Raw genomic sequence first — 20754 nt, 5'->3', positions numbered from 1 at the left:
AGAGTCATAGAGTCATAGAGTCATAGAGTCACAGAGATGTACAGCATGGAGCCGGCCCTTCGGTCCATGCTGACCAGATATCCCAACCCATGCCGCCCATGCTGACCAGATATCCCAACCCAATCTAGTCCCACTTGCCAGCACCCGGCCCATCTCCCTCCAAACCCTTCCTATTCATATACCCATCCAAATGCCTCTTAAATGTTGCAATTTTACCAGCCTCCACCACTTTCTCTCGCAGCTCATTCCATACATGCACCACCCTCTGCATGAAAAAGTTGCCCCTTAGGTCTCTTTTATATCTTTCCCCTCTCACCCTAAACCTATGCACTCTAGTTCTGAACTCCCCGACCCCACGGACCAGACTTTGTCTATTTATCCTATCCATGCCCCTCATAATTTTGTAAACCTCTATAAGGTCACCCTCAGTCTCCGACGCTCCAGGTAAAACAGCCCCAGCCTGTTCAGCTTCTCCTGAGAGCTCAAATCCTCCAATCCTGGCAACATCCTTGTAAATCTTTTCTGAACCTTTTCAAGTTTCACAACATCTTTCTGATAGGAAGGAGACCAGAATTGCACGCAATATTCCAGCAGTGACCTAACCAATGCCCAGTACAGCCGTAACATGACCTCCCAACTCCTGTACTCAATACTCTGACCAATAAAGGAAAGCATACCAATCGCTTCTTCACTATCCTATCTACCTGCGACTTTACTTTCAAGGAGCTATGAACCTACACTCCAAGGTCTCTTTGTTCAGCAACATTCCCTAGGACCTTACCATTAAGTGTATAAGTCCTGCTAAGATTTGCTTTCCCAAAATGCAGCACCCCACATTTATCTGAATTAAACTCCATCTGCCTCTTCTGAGACCATTGGCCCATCTGGTCAAGATCCTGTTGTAATCTGAGGTAACCCTCCACTACACCTCCAATTTTGGTGTCATCTGCAAACTTACTAACTGTACCTCTGATGCTCACATCCAAACCATTTATGTAAATGACAAAAAGTAGAGGACCCAGCACCGATCCTTGTGGCATTCCACTGGTCACAGGCCTCCAGTCTGAAAAACAACCCTCCACACAGTGGTACCACGTTTGCCAACCTCCAGTCTTCCGGCACCTCACCTGTGACTATTGACGATACAAATATCTCAACAAGAGGCCCAGCAATCACTACTCTAGCTTCCCACAGAATTCTTGGGTACACCTGATCAGGTCCTGGGGATTTATCCACCTTTACCCATTTCAGGGATATACTTAAGAGGGAAATCAGGAGGGCAAAAAGGGGACATGAGATAGCTTTGGCAAATAGAGTTAAGGAGAATCCAAATGGTTTTTACAAATACATTAAGGACAAACGGGTAACTGGGGAGAGAATAGGGCCCCTCAAAGATCAGCAAAACGCCCTTTGTGTGAAGCCGCAAGAGATGGAGGAGATAATAAACGAGAGTTTTGCATCAGTGTTTACTGTGGAGAAGGTCATGGAAGATGTAGAATGGAGGGAAATAGATGGTGACATCTTGAATAATGTCCATAATACAGCTAGATGCCTTTAAATGCATAAAGGTGGATAAATCCCCAGGACCTGATCAGGTGTACCCTAGAACTCTGTGGGAAGCTAGGGAAGTGATTGCTGGGCCCTTTGCTGAGATCCTTGTATCATCGATAGTCACAGGTGAGGTGCTGGAAGATTGGATGTTGTCTAAGGTGGTGCCACTGTTTAAAAATGGTGGTAAGGACAAGCCAGGAAATTATAGACCAGTGAGCCTGACATTGGTGGTAGACAAGTTGTTGGAGGGAATCCTGAGGGACATGATGTACAAGTATTTGGAAAGGCAAGGACTGATTAGGGTTAGTCAACATGGCTTTGTGCTTGGGAAATCGTGTCTCACAAACGTGATTGAGTTTTTTGAAGTAACAAAGAGGATCCATGAGGGTTGAGTGGTAAAGTGTTCAACAAGGTTCCCCATGGGAGACTGGTGAGCAAGGTTAGATCTCATGGAGTACAGGGAGAACAAGCCATTTGGATACAGAATTGGCTCGAAGGTAGATGACAAAGGGAGATGTTTTTCAGACTGGAGGCCTGTGACCAGTGGAGTTCCACAAGGATCAATGCTGGGTCCAATATGTTTCATCATTTATATAAATAATTTTGATATGAACATAGGAGGTATAGTTAGTAAGTTTGCAGATGACACCAAAATTGGAAGTGTAGTGGACAGTGAAAAAGATTACCTCCATTTACAATGGGATCTTGATCAAATGGGCCAATTGGTTGAGGAGAGTCAGATGGAGTTTAATTTAGATAAATGCATTTTGGGGAAAACAAATCTTAGCAGGACTTATACACTTAATGGTAAGGTCCTAGGGAGTGTTGCTGAACAAAGAGACCTTGGAGTGCAGGTTCATAGCTCCTTGAAAGTGGAGTCAGAGGTAGATAGAGTAGTGAAGAAGGTGTTTGGTATGCTTTCCTTTATTGGTCAGAGTACTGAGTACAGGAGTTGGGAGGTCATGTTGCGGCTGTACTGGACATTGGTCAGGCCACTTTTGGATTATTGCGTGCAATTCTAATCTCCTTCCTATCGGAAGGATGTTGTGAAACTTGAAAGTATTCAGAAAGGATTTACAAAGATGTTGCCAGGGTTGGAGAATTTGAGCTACAGGGAGAGGCTGAATAGGCTGGGGCTGTTTTCCCTGGAGCATCAGAGGCTGAGAGGTAACCTTACGAAGTTTATAAAATCATGAAGGGCATGGATAGGATAAATAGACAAAGTCTTTTCCCTGGGGTCGGGGATCCCAGAACTAGAGGGCATATGTTTAGGGTGAGAGGGGAAAGATATAAAAGAGACCTAAGTGGCAACTCTTTCATGCAGAGGTTGGTGCATGTATGGAATGAGCTGCCAGAGAAAGTGGTGGAGGCTGGTACAATTGCAACATTTAAAAGGCATCTGGATGGGTATATGAATAAGAAGGGTTTGGAGGGTTATGAGCCGGGTGCTGGCAAGTGGGATTAGATTGGGTTGGGATATCTGGTCAGCATGGACATGTTGGACCGAAGGGTCTGATTCTCTGCTGTACATCTCTGTGACTCTGACTCTAACTTGTCATTTGGATACAAAATTAGTTTGAAGGTCGGAGACAGAAGCTGGTGGTGAAAGGTTGTTTTTTGGACTGGGAGCCTGTGACCAGCAGAATGCCACAAGGATCAATGCTGGGACCACTGATTTTAGTCATTTGTATAAATAATTTAGATGTGAATTAAAAGCAATGCTTAGTAAGTTTGCAGATGACACTAAAATTGGAGATGTAGTGGGCATAGAACATCGAACATAGAAATGTATAGCAACAGTACAGGCCCTTCGGCCCAAGGTGTTGTGCCAAGGATTAATCCTACTCTAAATTAAAATAACCTAACCTACGCTCCCTTCAATTTACTGCTGCCCATGTGCATGTCCAGCAGTCGCTTAAATGTCCCTAATGACTTTACTTTCATGCGCTCACAACTCTCTGCGTAAAGAACCTACCTCTGACATCTCCTCTGTACCTTCTCTCTAACACCTTCAAACTATGCCCCCTTGTGGCAGTCAATCCTGCCCTGGGGAAAGGTCTTTGGCTATTGACTCTATCCATGCCTCTCATTACCTTTTACACCTCGATCAGGTCACCTCTCTTCCCCATTCTCTCCAGAGAGAAAAGTCTGAGCTTAGTCAATCTCTTCTCATTAGACAAGCCCTCCAGTCCAGGCAGCATCCTGGTAAACCTTCTTTGCACCCTCTCCAAAGCCTCTGTATCTTCCCTATAGTAGGGCGACCAGAACTGGACACAATATTCCAAGTGTGGTCTCACCAGGGACTTGTAGAGCTGCAGCAAAACCTCCCGGCTCTTAAACTTGATTCCCCTGTTAATGAAAGCCCATACACTATATGCCTTCTTAACAACCCTATCCACTTTGAGGAATCTATGCACTTGTACATCCAGATCCCTCTGTTCCTCCACACTGCCAAGAATCCTGGTCTTTAATCCTATATTCAGTATTCGAGTTTGACCTTCCAAAATGCATCACTTCACATTTATCCAGGTTGAACTCCATCTGCCATTTCTCAGCCAAGCTCTGCATACTGTTTATGTCACGCTGCAGCCTGCAATAGCCCTCAATACTATCAATGGCATCTCCAACTTTTGTGTCATTGGCAAACTTACTAACCTACCCTTCAACCTCCTCATCCAAGTCATTTATAAAAACTACAAAGAGCAGAGGCCCAAGAGCACAGCCCTGTGGAACACCACTCACCACTGACCTCCAGGCAGAGTACTTTCCAACTACAACCACTCTCTGCCTTCTGTCAGCAAACCAATTCTGAATCTAAACAGCCAAATCTCCATGTATCCCACACCTCCTGACTTTATGAATGAACCTATCATGGGGAACCTTATCAAATACCTTGCTGAAGACCATGTACACCACATCCACTGCTCGACCTTCATCAATACGTCTTGTCACCTCCTCGACGAATTGAGTAAGATTTGTGAGACATGACCTTCCCCTCACAAAGCCATGCTGACTGCCTTTAATCAGGCTATGCTTTTCCTAATAATCATAAATCTTATCCCTCAGAATTCTTTCCAAAACTTTGCTGACCACAGACATAAGACTGACTGGTCTGTAATTGCCAGGGATTTCCCTATTCCCCTTCTTGAAAAGAGGAACAACTTTCTCCTCCCTCCAACTCTCCAGTACAACTCCCATGGAGACTGAAGAAGTAAAGATCCTCCCCAGTAGCTTAGCAACCATCTTTCTCGCTTCCCGGAGCAACCTAGGATAAATCTGGTCTGGCCCTGGGTACTTATCAACCGTAATGTTTTCCAAAATTTCCTGCACATCAACTTCCTCAATCTCAATCTGTTTGAGCCTGTCTCCCCACTCCTCAAAGTTCTCATTCACAACAAGATCCCTTTTCTTCATGAAAAACTCATTTAGGGCTTCCCCTATCTGCTCAAACTCCACGCATAAGTTCCCTACGCTATCCCTGATCGGCCCTACCTTCTCCCTGATCATTCTCTTATCACGTATGAGTAAAATGCCTTTGGGTTCTCCCTAATCCTTCCTGCCAAGCCTTTTTTGTGCCCCACCCTGGCTCTCCTCAGTCCATTTTTGAGCTCCTTCCTAGCAAGCCTGTAATCCTCTAAAGCTGTGCTGGACCCTTGCTTCCTCCACCTTACAAAAGCTGCCTTCTTCCTTTTGATGAGAAGGTCCTCTGTTCACATCATCCAAGGTTCCTTAATCTTACCCCTTCTTGCCTGCCTCAGAGGAACAAATTTATGCATCACCCACAACAACTGGTCCTTAAACAGTCTCTACATGTCTATTGTGCTCATTCTGTGGAACAATTGCTCCCAACTCTGTACTTCCCAACTCCTTCTGATAGCGCCATTATTTCCAATTAAGTATTTTCCCATGGTAACTGCTCCTTTCCCTCTCTATGGCTACGGTAAATGTGAGGCAGTTGTGGTCACTGTCACCAAAGTGTTCTCCAACCGCAAGATCTGACACCTGTCCTAGATCATTGCTGAGTACCAAATCCAAAATGGCCTCTCCCCTCGTCAGCCTGTCTACATACTGAGTAAGGAAACCATTCTGAACGCACCTAAAAAAAATGGCTCCATCCAAACGATCTGCACTAAGAAGGTTCCAATCAATATTGGGAAAGTTGAAGTCATTCATAACAACAAAGTTCCATTGGCACTTTTCCAAATTCTGCTGGCCTATGAGTTCTTCAAACTCCCTACTGCTATTAGGAGGTCTGTAGAAGACCCCCAGTGAGGTGGCTGCTCCCTTGCTGTTCCTACCTTCCACCCATACTGAATCAGTCAACAAATCTTCCTCAACAAACTTCATTTCTGAAACTGTGATGCACTCGCTGATTAGCAATGCTACACCCCCTCCTCTTTCTCCTCCCTCCCTGTTCTTTTTAAATGTTCGAAACCCTGGAATGTCTAGTAATCATTCCTGCCACTGTGAAACCCAAGTCTCCATTATGGCCACAACATCATTGACCCAAGTACTGATCCATGCTCTAAGTTCTTCACTCTTATTTCTGAACACTCCTTGCATTAAAGCAGACACCAATCCCCCTGTTCCATCACATGAAAAACCTTCCTGATAGATTCACAAGATCCTGTCACTGCCTCATCTACAACTCCTCTACCGCACCCCCCCTCCCCCTCCCCAGATGTGTAGATCTGATTCCCACTCTTGTGAACCACTCGAGCAAATCTTCCATCCAGGACATTTATGTCCCTCCATCCAGTTCAGGTGCAACCTGTCCTTCATGTACAGGTCCCACCTTCCCCAGAAGGCATCCTAATGGTCTAAGTATCTGAAGCCCTCTCTCCTGCACCAGCCACGCAGCCACGTGTTAAGCTGCACTCGCTGTCTGTTCCTCACCTCACAGTCTTGTGGCACCAGTAGCAAACCTGAGAACACTAGTCTACTCGTCTTGCTCTTCAGCTTCAATCCCAGCTCTCTGTCATCACTTTTCAGATTCTCAATCCCTTTCCTGGCTATGTCATTGGTGCCAATACGTACCACGATTTCTGGCTGCTCATCCTCCCCCTTCAGAATCTTGTAAACCCGATCGGTGACATCCCGGACCCTTACATCTGGGAAGCAACATACCTTCCAGGAATCCTGTTCCTGACCTCAAAATCTCCTGCCAATCCATGTAACTAATGTATCCCTTACTACTAGCACCTTTCTATTCTCAGCTCTTCCCTTCTGAGCCACAGTGTCAGGCTGAGTGCCAGATAATTTTTCGAGTTCTGGTAGTGAAGGTTACCTCAGCGTACAATGGGAATTTCATCAAATTGGCAAATGAGCTGAGGAGTGGCAGATGGAGTATAATTTAGATAAATGTGAGGTGCTGCATTTTGGGAAGATAAATCAAGTTGGGTCCTGGCGAGTGTGGTTGAACAAAGAGACCTTGGAGTACAGGTTCATAGTTCTTTGAAATTGGTGTCACAAGTAGGCAGGATGGCGAAGAAGGTGTTTGGTATGCTTTCCTTTATTGGTCAATTCATTGAGAATAGGAGATGGGAGGTCATGTTGTGGCTATACAAGACATTGGTTAAGCCACTTTTAGAATACTGCATGGAATTCTGGTCTCCCTGTGAAACTTGAAAGTGTTACAAGGATATTGTCAGGGTAAGAGGGTTTGAGTTATAGGGAGAGGCTGAATAGGCTGAGTCTATTTTCCATGAGAAAGTGAGGACTGCAGATGCTGGAGATTAGAGTCAAGATTAGAGTGTTGCTGGAAAAGCACAGCAGGTCAGGCAGCATCCAAGGAGCAGGAAAATTGACATTTCGGGCAAAAGCCCTTCATCAGGAATAAACTTTTTCCCTGGAGTGCCAGAGGCTGACCGGTGATCTTTTTGAAATTTATAAAATCATGGATAGGGTGAATAGCCAAGGTCTTTCCCCTAGAATAAGGGAATTAAAACCAGCGGGCATTGGTTTAAGGTAGAGGGAAAGATTTAAAAGGGACCTAAAGGGCAACTTTTACACGCTGAGTGTGGTGCATGTATGGAATGAGCTGTCAGAGGAAGTGTTGGAGGTTGGTACAATTTCAACATTTAAAAGGGTGCATGAATAGAAAGTGTTTAGAGTGATATGGGCCAAATGCTGGCAAATGGGATTAGATTAATTTTGGGATCAGCATGGATGAGTTCGACCACATGGTCTGTTTCTGTGCTGTACAGCTCTTTGCCTCTATGACTCCATGAGGTGTTGGAGTTCCCATTTATCTGCTGTCCTTGTCCTTTGAGATGTTAGAGGTCACAGGTTTTGAAATTGCAATTGAATGAACCTTTGTGAGGTGCTGTCATGCTTGCAAATGGTTCATACTCCTGCCACTATGTGTTGCTATCTAGGGAATGCATGTTTAAGGTGATCGATAGGCTGTTAACCAAGTGGGTTGCTTTGTTCTGGATGGTGTAGAATCTCTTGAGTGTTGTTGGAGCTGCACGTTTAGAGTGATATGGGCAAATGCTGGCAAATGGGATTAGATTAATTTTGGGATCAGCATGGATGAGTTCGACCACAGGGTCTGTTTCTGTGGTGTACAGCTCTTTGCCTCTATGACTCCATGAGGTGTTGGAGTTCCCATTTATCTGCTGTCCTTGTCCTTTGAGATGTTAGAGGTCACAGGTTTTGAAATTGCAATTGAATGAACCTTTGTGAGGTGCTGTCATGCTTGCAAATGGTTCATACTCCTGCCACTATGTGTTGCTATCTAGGGAATGCATGTTTAAGGTGATCGATAGGATGTTAACCAAGTGGGTTGCTTTGTTCTGGATGGTGTAGAATCTCTTGAGTGTTGTTGGAGCTGCACTTATTCAGACAATTGGAGAGCATTTCAACACACTCCTGATATGTGCCCTGTACATTGTGGACAGGCTTTGGGAATCTGAAGTTGAATGGCATGCCACAGAATTCCTAGCTTGGTGGTGGATTATCAGATGTAAGGTCAGTGAACGTTTTCTGGCAGTCAGTGACCTCCGGATGCCTTCATGCTGCTACTTAGCCCAAAAGATCAATAGTCTCACTGTTTACAAAAGTACATAAAAATAACACTTCAAAGTTACATTACACAAGGTGCAAACTAAATTAGTTTCTTCCATTTCTTTATGCTACTTGTTTCATTTCTGATTAAGATAACATTTACAAAGTTCATCACAGATTACCTATAGAGCTCAATGGGTTCATTTCTTTTTAGCTTGGTGGTGCTAGATTAAATCCAGTCCAAACTCTGGGCAAGAAGGCACATTTGATGTTGGGGTCTTTCTAGTACTTTATGGTGCTTGCCACTTCTGCCATTACATTGTACAAGGTAAGGGATGTTTCCTGCCACCAATCCTCCTTTGTCTTTGTTTTGTTTTTGGACTTATGTAACCATTTCACACAAAGAAAAATAACCACTCCTCGTCTGCCCTGGCAAGTCCCTTAAGAATCTATATATTTCAATAAGGACTCCTTTCATCCTTCTAAACTTCAGAGAATACAAGCCCAATCTTGCCAGCCTCTCCTCAAAAGAAAAACATTCCATGCCTGAAAGCAAGCTCATGAACCTTATTTGGACTGCCTCCAATGCCAGTGTATAAGTTACATAACAATTACAACATCATTTGGTTCGATGCAATTATTAGGACTTGGTATTGATATATATACTTCCTACGAAAGCTGGAGTAGAAGTTGCTGTCTGCAAACACAGACTTGTGTGTAATCAATAGAATGGATGGAGACAATGTTTCATGATCATTAATCCCTTCAGAACCATTACATGAACATAGACTTGCACTGTACAGGTTGAAAATCCATTCAAAGCCAATGCAATCAGAGAGTTTTATGTGAATGTAACATGAAATCAATTCAGTGTAGGAGCTATATTATAAATTATAGATTTCTTCTTGCAATTTTTCAGACCTTAGCTTATGAAGAATCCATTGGCCCTCTGAAATGTTGTATGACCAAGAATATGCAAAACTCTTAGAAAATCAAGATGAAAAGGTATTTTGGAAGTTAATGCGCACAACAATCATGGTCAAATTCCTTGTCTCCTCTTCCCTTCCAAATTTCCAAATGAATTATGATATGATTGATCTTCACAATTACAAATTTGAAATGCAACTTGTCATGGGCAGTTTTACGAATGTCTTGAAATAAAGAATCTCACTTCAGGGGCATGCATTGTACTTAAGTCTTGAGATTAAGCAATCACAATCAGACATTTGCCAGACTAATTGCAATGAATGTAGCATTTGCTCATTTAGAGTTCAGCTTTCCCATCAGTTTAAGGAGATGACACTGGAAACAGGTTTTGACAAGCTTTTCACAATCCAATTACTTATTCAAAATATTCAGTCACACGGTTAGGCCTGCTGAGAACTGGGCAGGTTGGCTGGTTGTGTAACATTGGGTTTTTAATCAGCGCAGGCAAATAAAGTGCAGTTTTTCACATCAATCATGTTGTTGCAACAATAAACCAATATCTGTTAATAGTTGTATCAACCACAAGTCAGCGGTTGAACCATGCAAACCTTCAATTTTATGCAAGGTATTGCATGCAGAAGCTCTTTTGCCTTTTTAGTTCAGAGACCATCATCTTTTCCCTTAACTTATGAAGGAGAGCCACCATACAATCACCATAGCCTCTAGCTATGTACAGATGTAAAAGCTTCAAGATTTTGATGTTAGCCTTAGCACAGTGATGGCATGTTCAAAAAGCCTATGGGTTAAACTGCACAAAACTTGAGCCTAATATCTAGTCTAAACACATAGTGCAGTTGAGAGCAAGTGCTGCACTGTTGGAGGTGCTGTCTTCTGGAGGACAAGTTAGATTGACTATCTCTTTTGTGGATGAATCAGGCTCCACCACATTATATTGAGGAAGAACAGAGAAGTCCTTCTTGGTATCTTTATATTTATTACTCGATCAATAACATCAAAACACGGTATCCAGATGTTCTCACGTTTTTGTTTGTTATGTACGTGCTGTGCATTTTCTAAATTAAACAGTGAATACGCAGGTAGACTATCTCAAATCTGGCAACCAAAATGCAGCATTTTCCAAAAACTGGGCATTTTTCTTGATTGGTCTAGTCTCATCTTAAACAAGTTGCATTGATGTGAAGAAGTGAGGGAATCACTAAAGGTTTATTAAATACAATGCGTGCGAAGTGAATTCATATCAACAGCAACATGGGCATTAATGTAAAATATTTTGCAATTATATCAGTTGACTTTCCACTATTCCCTATTCACTGAATTAAGGCATCCCATTTTCAATAAGTGCTTTCCAATTTACTTTCCTTGGACCACCCTTTTTTCAGATGGAGAATGTCTGCAGCATTCTGAGGTAGAAAGATCTAGCTGTTCCATTGCACAAGTCATAAGAAGTTAGTACTGTATGCAGGTGCAGCATGTAACCAGGAAGGCTATTGGGATGCTAGCCTTTATTATAAGGGGAATTGAACATAAAAGTAAGTGAGTTATGATCCAGTTATAGAAAGCATTGGTGAGACCATATCTCAAGTACTGTGTAGAGCTTTGGTCTCCTTATTTAAGCAAAGATGTAATTGTGTTGATGAAAGTTCAGAGGAGGATTACTCGATTAATACCTGGAATGAATGGATTATTTTATTATGAAATATTGGACCAGCTCAGCTTGTTGCTATCGAGTTCAGAAGAACGAGGGGTGGTTTGGTTGATGTTTAATAAGATTAAAAGTTTACAAGTATGGTCTTGACAAGGTGGACACGGAAAGGATACCTCCTCTTGTGGATCAGTCTGCGACTAAGGGGCAGTTCTAAATTAAAACTAAAATTAGGGTTCACCCTTTTAGGGCAGAGATGAAGGGAAAAGAAAATTCCTCGGAAGGTTTTGCAAGGCTGGAACTTTCTGCTTCAGAAGGTGGTGAGGGTGGGCTTTTTGGATAGTTTTAAAATGGAAGTCGAAGATTTTTGGTAGGTTAGGGCATCGAAGGTTATCCAGCATCAATGGGAATTGGAATTTGAAACAGAAAACAGATCAACCATGAATTAATTGAATGGGAGAGCAGGCTCACAAAGGGCCAAATGGCCTACTTCTGTGTGTATTTGCTTGAACAGTGCAAGAACCATGTGACAAATCTAAAGGGGACTAAAAGTTTTGTGATGAATTTTCTGATCCCACACTCCCATCAGAGAGCTGCATTCATAGGGAGTATGAGTCCGAGGTTAGACTAAAACGTTCTGAGCACAGCTACCCCTTTTGAGTCTGGATTGGTAAATTTGTTCTTTGTTGAGACTCACTAGCCAGTAGCAAAACTGTGAAAGTGATATATCACAGTGTTTTACTTAATTGTATGTTTTTTTGAAGAATCAAGCAGTACTTAGATTCAACCTTTTCTCAGATTATCACACGATGTAGAGTCCATGATAGGCTAATTGGATGTAAAATGAACTGTTAGTGTATAAATCTGATTCAAACGCCAAACAACCTTTGTGCTGAGAAGGATTGTGTCTCAAACATGAAGTAAATTTATTTCTAGCTGTTTCCTTTAGGGTAGACAACAGCTAATAGCTAATCTAAGAAGAAATAAATGATAATGCTTCTGACAAGTGCTTGGGTCATTTTATTCTGTTAAAGGCATTATATAAATCTGAGAAACTATTATTGTATATATTGGTATGGTATATTAGCTTCTTCTCAGGCATTGTTCAGAGCAAACATCCTGCATTGGGGTAACTCTAATCTCTTACAAACTGTAGCTGTAACTATTTCTCTTTGTGGAAAATATATGGTTTTGGCTCAATATCATTCACTTGGATGAACCAAAGCCTCTTCTCAGGATAAGAGCTCAAAATATGCTACAAGACAAGTGGTCTGAGTGAGACTGTATGTAGGGATGGCATATTGAATAGCTTTCAGTCCAGTTTGGCTGACACTACCTAGGTTTCCCAGAGAAGTTGTGTGCTGAGTGACATGAGATGCTGCCTCAACAGTGCTCAGAATTAATTCAGCAGATCCCTTACCTCTTGACCTTTCTAGACCTTGTTTGAGATGATGAAGTACCTGCCGCTGTAGAGCACTGATATCATCCATTGTGCTGTAAGCTCTGATACTACATGAGAATGGCTCTCTTCTCCAACCCTAGCTTGTTCCCTAATAACTGAACAGGCTACAGATACATCAATAATTGAATAATTAATCAGCCATGCAGCAAAGTGAAAAGATGGTGGAATTGATTCCCCCTTCAAATTGAGCATTTTGGCTACGTATGGGCAAAGGACAAATCATTTACTCTCAAAATACCATGAATCAATGCTGACTTATCAAGTCAACCTTTCTTCATAACTGTACATGTACCTCATTGGAACACTCAGTCACTTTAATTGTGCATCAAGCTTGATTTCACAGCAGACATTATTTATTTTGATTCCAACTTCTTGTATTTACAACCATTAGCCATTTCTTTGTTTTCTACCAGCCTGCAACACAGGCCTAACAGAGTGTTAGATGGTAGGCTGGTTCAGTGTCTTGGTAGTGAATTATTTCATATGACAGTACAAGCTCTCAATTCCTTACCTTTCAATGCCAGCTGAAACCCCAGGCCAAGAGTAGAACAGCAGAAAACATCCTAAATGATCCTATCTTAACTGTCACTAATTGTGACAATTCCGACTTTCCCCACCTCCTACACTGCCCTCCCCACACTTCTCAGCAAACTCATATCTTCTCAAAGATTAAACTTATATTCTGAAACATGACACATGTCTCCTATGAAGTGGAGTCTAAAAGACTGTGCTGAACAAGGGCAGTCTGTTATGCCACATGAACAATGTTTACCCTTTAAAATGGCATTTTATGATATTTTGCCCATCTTGTAGAGTATTAGTTATTATCAACATCAGTCATGTTCAGTTTATTTGTAAAATTTATTTGCAAATCAGACAATTACAGACAACTCAAAATGACCTGACAGTACACGTATAATTTATACATCACTAAAATGATGTATAGTGAAGTAGGGTCAACACAACAGCAATATTTAGTTGACAGTAAAGGCTGTATTTTTAAAATTTTCCGGAGTTTTGATTGTGGACTGAAGGAAGGAAAGAATGTTTTTTAAAACCAAAGTTTACTGAAGGATTACTGCATTAAAGCAAGTGTGGACAATTCTGTCGCACTGGAATTAAAATGGTGAGCAGAATCTGAGTCTGCACGGGCAGAAAATAGGAATTAACTTGACATTACAACTGCAACTGAATGTGCACAGATAGATCAAGACACCAGATTGCTGTTAGGAACATACATTGCAAATCATCCAACACTATCACTATACTCAGGGATCATTTGGCCCATGGTGTTCAATCCGACTCTCTTTAAGAACAACTCAACACTTTATTTTTTACTATAAGTAATTATCCAAGGTTCTTTTGAAAGCCTTGACCAAATCTACTTGGCCCATGCTTTCGGGAAGTGCATTTCAAGCTCTAATCTCTCACTGCCTAATAAAGATTTTTCTCATGTCCCTGTTGCTTCTTTTGTCAATGGCCTTGAATTGTCATCCTCTAGCACCTGATATTGACACCAGTATTGGACAGAATTTTTTTCAGGTGCCAGAATTCTCACCTGCTGACTGGAGAGATGGAGTTGGTCCCATGGTGATCTCTTTATGGGAAGGCCCATTGAACAATAGGCCAATCAGAGTGTGGTGAAGTCACCAGAAGGACTTTCTTTGGAATTATGGCCGCAAGGGTAGCAGCGTGAGTGCTCCCTGTCAATATGAGCTCTTGAGCTTAGCAGCATCACTGAGGAGGCTGTGGATGCTGCTGGGAGGACAACCTCAGATTCAAGGATTGCAGAGGGCAAACGCATTGTTGCTAATGTTCAGTGCTGTGTGGGGTTGTCATAGGCAGAACAGGGTGCAGTGGGTTGAAATGAAAGGGCAGGGGTATGTTTCCATTGGGTCCCTTCCTTTTCTGAGGTCCAGTCCCTTGAGGTGACCTCCTCATGGAGATGAGCGATTGTTACATTTCGACCCCTCAGAGGTGCCATATAACAACAGGCTCACTTGTGGCTCAGTTTAATCCCAGTGTCAGTGAGATGAGGCTCTTAAGTGGACCATAATTAACTTTTTCATGGGCTCATCTGGTGACAGAACAGGAAAGTCTTCCCACCCAGAATGTAATTCTGGTGGAGCTGGGATATGACGCCATCCATCAAGTTGAATTGCCTTTCCGTCTCTAAACTTGCCACAAGCAAGATTCCGCTCAGTTTACCTACCACTCTGTCCAGACACCTCAGAATTATGAATACGCTATCAAATCTCCTCTTCAGCTTCTCTTCTGCAAGAAAATTGGCCTCCGTTTCACTAATCTTTTCTGCACACTTTCCAATATCTGAGACAAATTGAGAGGTATCTTACCTTGCCTTCTGCTCCTTTGTTGAACTACCTGCATTTAATTGATTCTCATTGGAACGAGTACAGAGAAACCTCAATTATCCGAAGGACACAAGTGGGGAGTATTTCGTTCGGTTAATTGAATTCTGAATAATCGAATGCCAGATATTATGGTTTAGCCAAGCATCGGGACCTTGCGATCTTACCGGATAATCCAATATTAGAATAATCGAATGCCGGATAATTGAGGAGTGTCTGTATTCAGGTTGCAAATGCTGAAAAGTCTGTACATAGCCACATGCAGGTGGCCTACTATACACCTAGGATGGTGCATACTTGTGCTTTGTATCTTGAAGAGTGACCAGCAACCCCCATAGGAAAAAGGAAACTTTGATCTTAACCTTCAAAGTTACCCAAAGCAATGGAGTGCCAATATTGCAGAAAGCTGGCTGTTTAGGTGCTCAGTGACAGTAAGCTTGTCAAACGGAACTGTTCAGAAGTCATCTCATGGACTCCTTGGGAAGTAAATCTCAACCTTTGGGTCCTGACTGTTGCCACATCTCCCGCCAACGAAGTTGCAAAACAAGTTTTTGATCGTACAACCTGAGGCAATAATGGCGTGAAGCTCAAACCGGTTTCTGAGCTAAATCCTCACAATTTCTCTCTTGGTGAACATGGTCCAGGACTGATCTCAGAGGCCTGATTAATGCTATAACAAAAAGTCTGTGAACAGGCAGAAAAACCCTGGAAAGGAAGGTTAGCTGGAGGGAGTGAAGAAGGGAAATGTGGGGGTGTAGGAGTGGGGGAAGAGCATGCTCAACTCATTCTATTACACTTGACAACTTTTGTACCCCAATAAAATCGACGTTTCGGGCAAAAGCCCTTCAGTCCTGATGAAGGGCTTTTGTCCGAAACGTTGATTTTACTGCTCCTCGGATGCTGCCTGAACTGCTGTGCTTTTCCAGCACCACTAATCCAGAATCTGGTTTCCAGCATCTGCAGTCATTGTTTTTACCTAACTTTTGTACCCCAAACATTTCACCCCAGGGTCACGGTATATCGAAAAGGGAGTCACACCAGGAAACCTTTGGAAAGTACTGTCTGAGGGGTCAGTCAAAACCAATCACCTAAATGGAATTAAAAGCAATAGAATCAAGGATACCAATTTAAAATGTTCTCAACATCCCACAGATGGATCAATAAACTCTCCTTACATTAGCAATTTTATAATATTGAGACAAAAAATAGAAATTCCTGGAAAAGCTCAGCAGGTCTGGCAGCATCTGAGGAGAGATTTCAGAGTTAACATTTTGGGTCAAGTGACCCTTTCTCAGAACTGATGGTAGCTGGGAAAGTGTTGGTTTATATGCAGAAGATAGAGAAGATGGTAAAGAGTAAATAATAGATGAGAATAGAGCCCAGAGAGGGAAGAGCAGTTACACAGACAAAGGAGTGGATAATGATCTAGCGAGGAGAGTGAATAGCTGTTAATGGGGACTGTTAGTGGTTAACAATGGGTGATGTGCAATAGCAAGGACTGATGTGGAGTTTGCAGTAAGGACATGGAAGAGCTGAAGCCCTAAAATTATTGAAGTTGATATTCAGTCCAGAAGGCTGCATGGTCCTCAGATGGAAAATGAAGTGCTACATTTCTGCATTTAATATTTCTGCATTTCTGTTTCTTGTGTTATTGTCCTACCATAAGTTTCAGACCCATCAGTGTAATTAAAATATCTGAATTCATATACTATGACTATATAAACACAATTCATGACCTCTCAGTTATTCGGAGACTGAAGGAACTGCTTGTCTTGCTGAAGCAGCATGAACCAAAGAAATTCCCAGTACATTCATGGGTCTGTGCTGAGTTAGTTGATCTCTAATTAATCAAAATATAAGCTCTTTTAAGTGGATTAGACAAGACATTCCAGAGGTAACCTAGAGTATCTAGTTCATAACCATGAGGGTGTAGACTGAATAGATCCTATGAGCAGCAAGATAAAGAATCCGGGAGCATTAATGTAAAACTATTGGGAAATGTACAAAAAGCAACATGAGGGAGAATTGTTTCATGCAGCCTGTGGTTGGGATCTGGAATGCAGTTGTCAAAGTGGAAATGAGTGGAGAAACACCTCCGGTTTTGTCACTCTCCCTCATGCTCAGTACATTTTTCTCTGATAAGAAGAGAGAGAGAGAAGAGGTCCATGAGTGAGCAATGGAATATGTTGAGGGTGGAAAAGCTACATTTGTGGAGAATCAGAGTGAGGGAAGACAATGCAACATAGTTTGGAGTCAATGTATCATCCTTTCCTGCCCTCATGTAGTCATGAAACGTCTTCTGATACTGTATCCAGCAATGTGGAAGCTCAATCCTGTGTTGAGCTCTTTCCCCATTTCAACCCCACCTTCCTGCTTTCAGAAGCAGATACAGAATAACTCTGGACCCTTATCGGCTCATGCAAAGTCCTTTCAGGGAAGGAGATCCTTACATGTTCTGGTCTACACATGACTCCAGATCCACAGCAATGTGGTTGATGATCAATGGTCTTTAAGAGTCAATAAATGCTGGCCTAACTAGCAGTGTGCCCAGATCATGAACAAATTTTTTAAAATGGCCAGCTACTTATACATGGCGCTGCTTTGCCATGGTTTTAGAGGAGCTAAATTAACCAGGCTTCTTTCTTGAGTGAATAAAAGACTGAGTTTATTGGTTATTTAACACAAAAATAAATAATAATGCCTCTCTCTCTCTCCTTCTCGCACACACACATTAGTGAGTTCAATAAAAGATAAATGCTAAAGGATAAACTAATCAGTCTCTCTGGATGGTTTGTGAAATCTCGATACCTTTAAAAGAAGACTGCTAAAGACAAAAATTGAGTTCATATGGAATATTATAGTTTAACAGCTGATTTCTCGAGTTTGCAATTAGTCAAAATCCTTTTGTCTAGTTTCTTTCTGACTGGCTTGCTGGCAAGTTGACTTCTAGCACTTCTAGCATTAGACATAGAGAGTCTTCCTATCTGCAAGACAGGGGTGACTAGTGATTGATTCTGAAACTGTGATCTTCATAGCACACAGTGTTTGAATGTAGGTTGGTATACATAAAAGACTGGTCATAGATACACCTTTTTCCATTGCTGCATCTTCTTCCACAAGCACACGGGAGCCAGGCTTGGAGTCAGTTTTTAAACTTTTTTTTTTAATCTATTCCAGTACTCTGAAAAAAATTAGAATGAAAAGTTATAATGTTCCCATAGCACTTCAGGATTCTCATCCACCATTATGTCAATGACATCAGAAGTGCTCTGCCAGAGTGATGGCAGGCAATACTTCACTCTGAGAATGAATTTACAATATTATAAAATTTCAATAAATGTTTGCAAACTTTGGACCACGTGACATGACTAAAGCGATTTTTTAAAAAGTGCAATTCTGCTCTTCTGCTTAAATTCTTTGAGGTCTTGATTCTCATTAATGCACTGAGAGATAATACCTGTTTATCTGAGTCAGTCACATTGTTTTCTGTGTCCTGAAAGATACTGGGAGTGGAAAGGTATAATTTCATACTGGTCTGGGTGCATACATTTCAGATTGTAGGCACAGCTGAACACTGTTGAAGTGTTCCTGTTGCATAACTTCAATGTATTTTGCTTGTTTCTGCAATACAGCACTTTCCTGGGTTTTCCAGCATGACTAAGAGCAAACGGATATCTGTTTGTCTGTCAGGACTCTGATCATAACATGTCTGTAACCTTCAAAATGTTCCAATTGTGCAATGCTTGTTTCTCAGAACAAAATTATATGGAGAATACTGAAGACGTAGATGACCATGGAATAGGCCTTTATTTCAGATGATTCCACAATCAGAAAATCTTTGACTGCCACACCTCAAGAAAGTTCTGCTTAGAGTCCGACAGTCATGGAGATGTACAGCACGGAAACAGACCCTTAGGTCCAACCAGTCCACACCGCCCCTCCGAAGAGAAACCCATTCCCCTAACTAACGCACTTAACATTGTGGGCAATTTAGCATGGCCAATTCACCTGACCTGCACATCTTTGGATTGTGGGAGGAAACCAGAGCACACCCATGCAGACACGGGGCAAAAGTGCAATCTCCACACAGACAGGTGGGAATTGAACCCAGGACCCTGGTGCTGTGAGGTAGCAGTGCTAATCACTGAGCCACCATACCATTCTAACGGATATCCTAACATAATCCAGTCCTATTTGCCAGCACTTGGCCCATATCCTTCTAACTCTTCCTATTCATATACCCATCCAGATGCCTTTTAAATGTTGCAAATGTATCAGCCTCCATCACTTACTCTGGCAGTTCATTCCATACACGCACCACCTCTGCATGAAAAAAGTTGCCCCTTGGTCCCTTTTGAATTTTTCTCCTCTCACCCTAAACTATGCCTTCTAGTTCCGGACTCCCCCACCAAAGAGAAAAGACTTTGTCTATTTACCCTAGTCATGCCCCTCATAATTTTGCAAACCTCTATAAGGTCACCCCTCAGCCTCCGACACTCCAGGGAAAACAGCCCCAGCCCTTTCAGCTTCTCCCTGTAGCTCAAACCGTCCAACACTGGCAACATCCTTGTAAATCTTTTCTGAACCCTTTCAGGTTTCACAATATCCTTCCGATAGGCAGGAGACCAGAATTGCACACAATATTCCAAAAGTGGCCTAACCAATGTCCTGTACAGTCACAACATGACCTCCCAGCTCCTGTACTCAATGCTCTGACCAATAAAGGAAAGCATACCAAACACCTTCTTCACTATCCTATCTACCTGCAATTCCACTTTCAAGGAGCTATGAACCTGCACTCCAAGATCTCTTTATATAGCAATACTCCCCAGGACCCGACCATTAAGTGTATAAGTCCTGTCCTGATTTGCCTTTCCTAAATGTAGCACTTCACATTTATCTGAACTAAATTCCATCTGCCATTCCTCAGCCCATTGGCCTATCTGATCAAAACCCTTTGTACTCTGAGGTAACCTTCTTTGCTGTCCACTTCATCTCCAATTTTGGTGTCATCTGCAAACTTAGTAACTTTATCTCTTATGTTCACATCCAAATCATTAATTAAATAACAAAAAACAGTGGACCCAGCACAGATCCTTGTGGCATACCATTGGTTACAGGCCTCCAGTCTGAAAAGCAATCCTCCACCACCACCCTCTGTCTTCTACCTTCAAGCCAGTTCTGTATCCAAATGGCTAGTTCTCCCTGTATGCTATGAGGTCTAACCTTGCTAACCATTCTACCATGAGGAACCTTGTCCACAGCTCTGGCCTCATCAATCATGTTTGTTATTTCTTCAAAAAATTCAGTCAAATTTATGAGACATGATTTCCCACGCACAAAGCCACGGTGACTGTCTCTAATCAGTCCTTGCCCTTCCAAATGCCTGTAAATCCTGTCCCTCAGGATTCTCTCCAACAACTTGCCCACCGATATCCAAGCTCACCAGTCTATAGTTCCCCGACGTTTCCTTACCACCTTTCTTAAATAGTGGTACCATGTTAGCCAACCTCCAGTCTTCTGGCACCTCACCTGTGACTATCGATGATACAAACATCTCAGCAAGGGGCCCAGCAATCACTTCCCTAGTTTCCCACATTAGTCAGTGGGAAATTGAGAATCAAATTTGTAAGGAGATCTCAGTTTTCTGTAAGAATAATGGGATGGTTATAGTAGGGGATTTTAAATTTTCAAACATAGACTGGGACTGCCATAGTGTTAAGGGTTTAGATAGAGGGGAATTTGTTAAGTATGTACAAGAAAATTTTCTGATT

Source organism: Chiloscyllium plagiosum, chromosome 27 (genome assembly GCF_004010195.1).
Source record: "Chiloscyllium plagiosum isolate BGI_BamShark_2017 chromosome 27, ASM401019v2, whole genome shotgun sequence".
NCBI lineage: Eukaryota > Metazoa > Chordata > Chondrichthyes > Orectolobiformes > Hemiscylliidae > Chiloscyllium > Chiloscyllium plagiosum.
Note: the sequence above shows the minus strand (reverse complement) of the source record.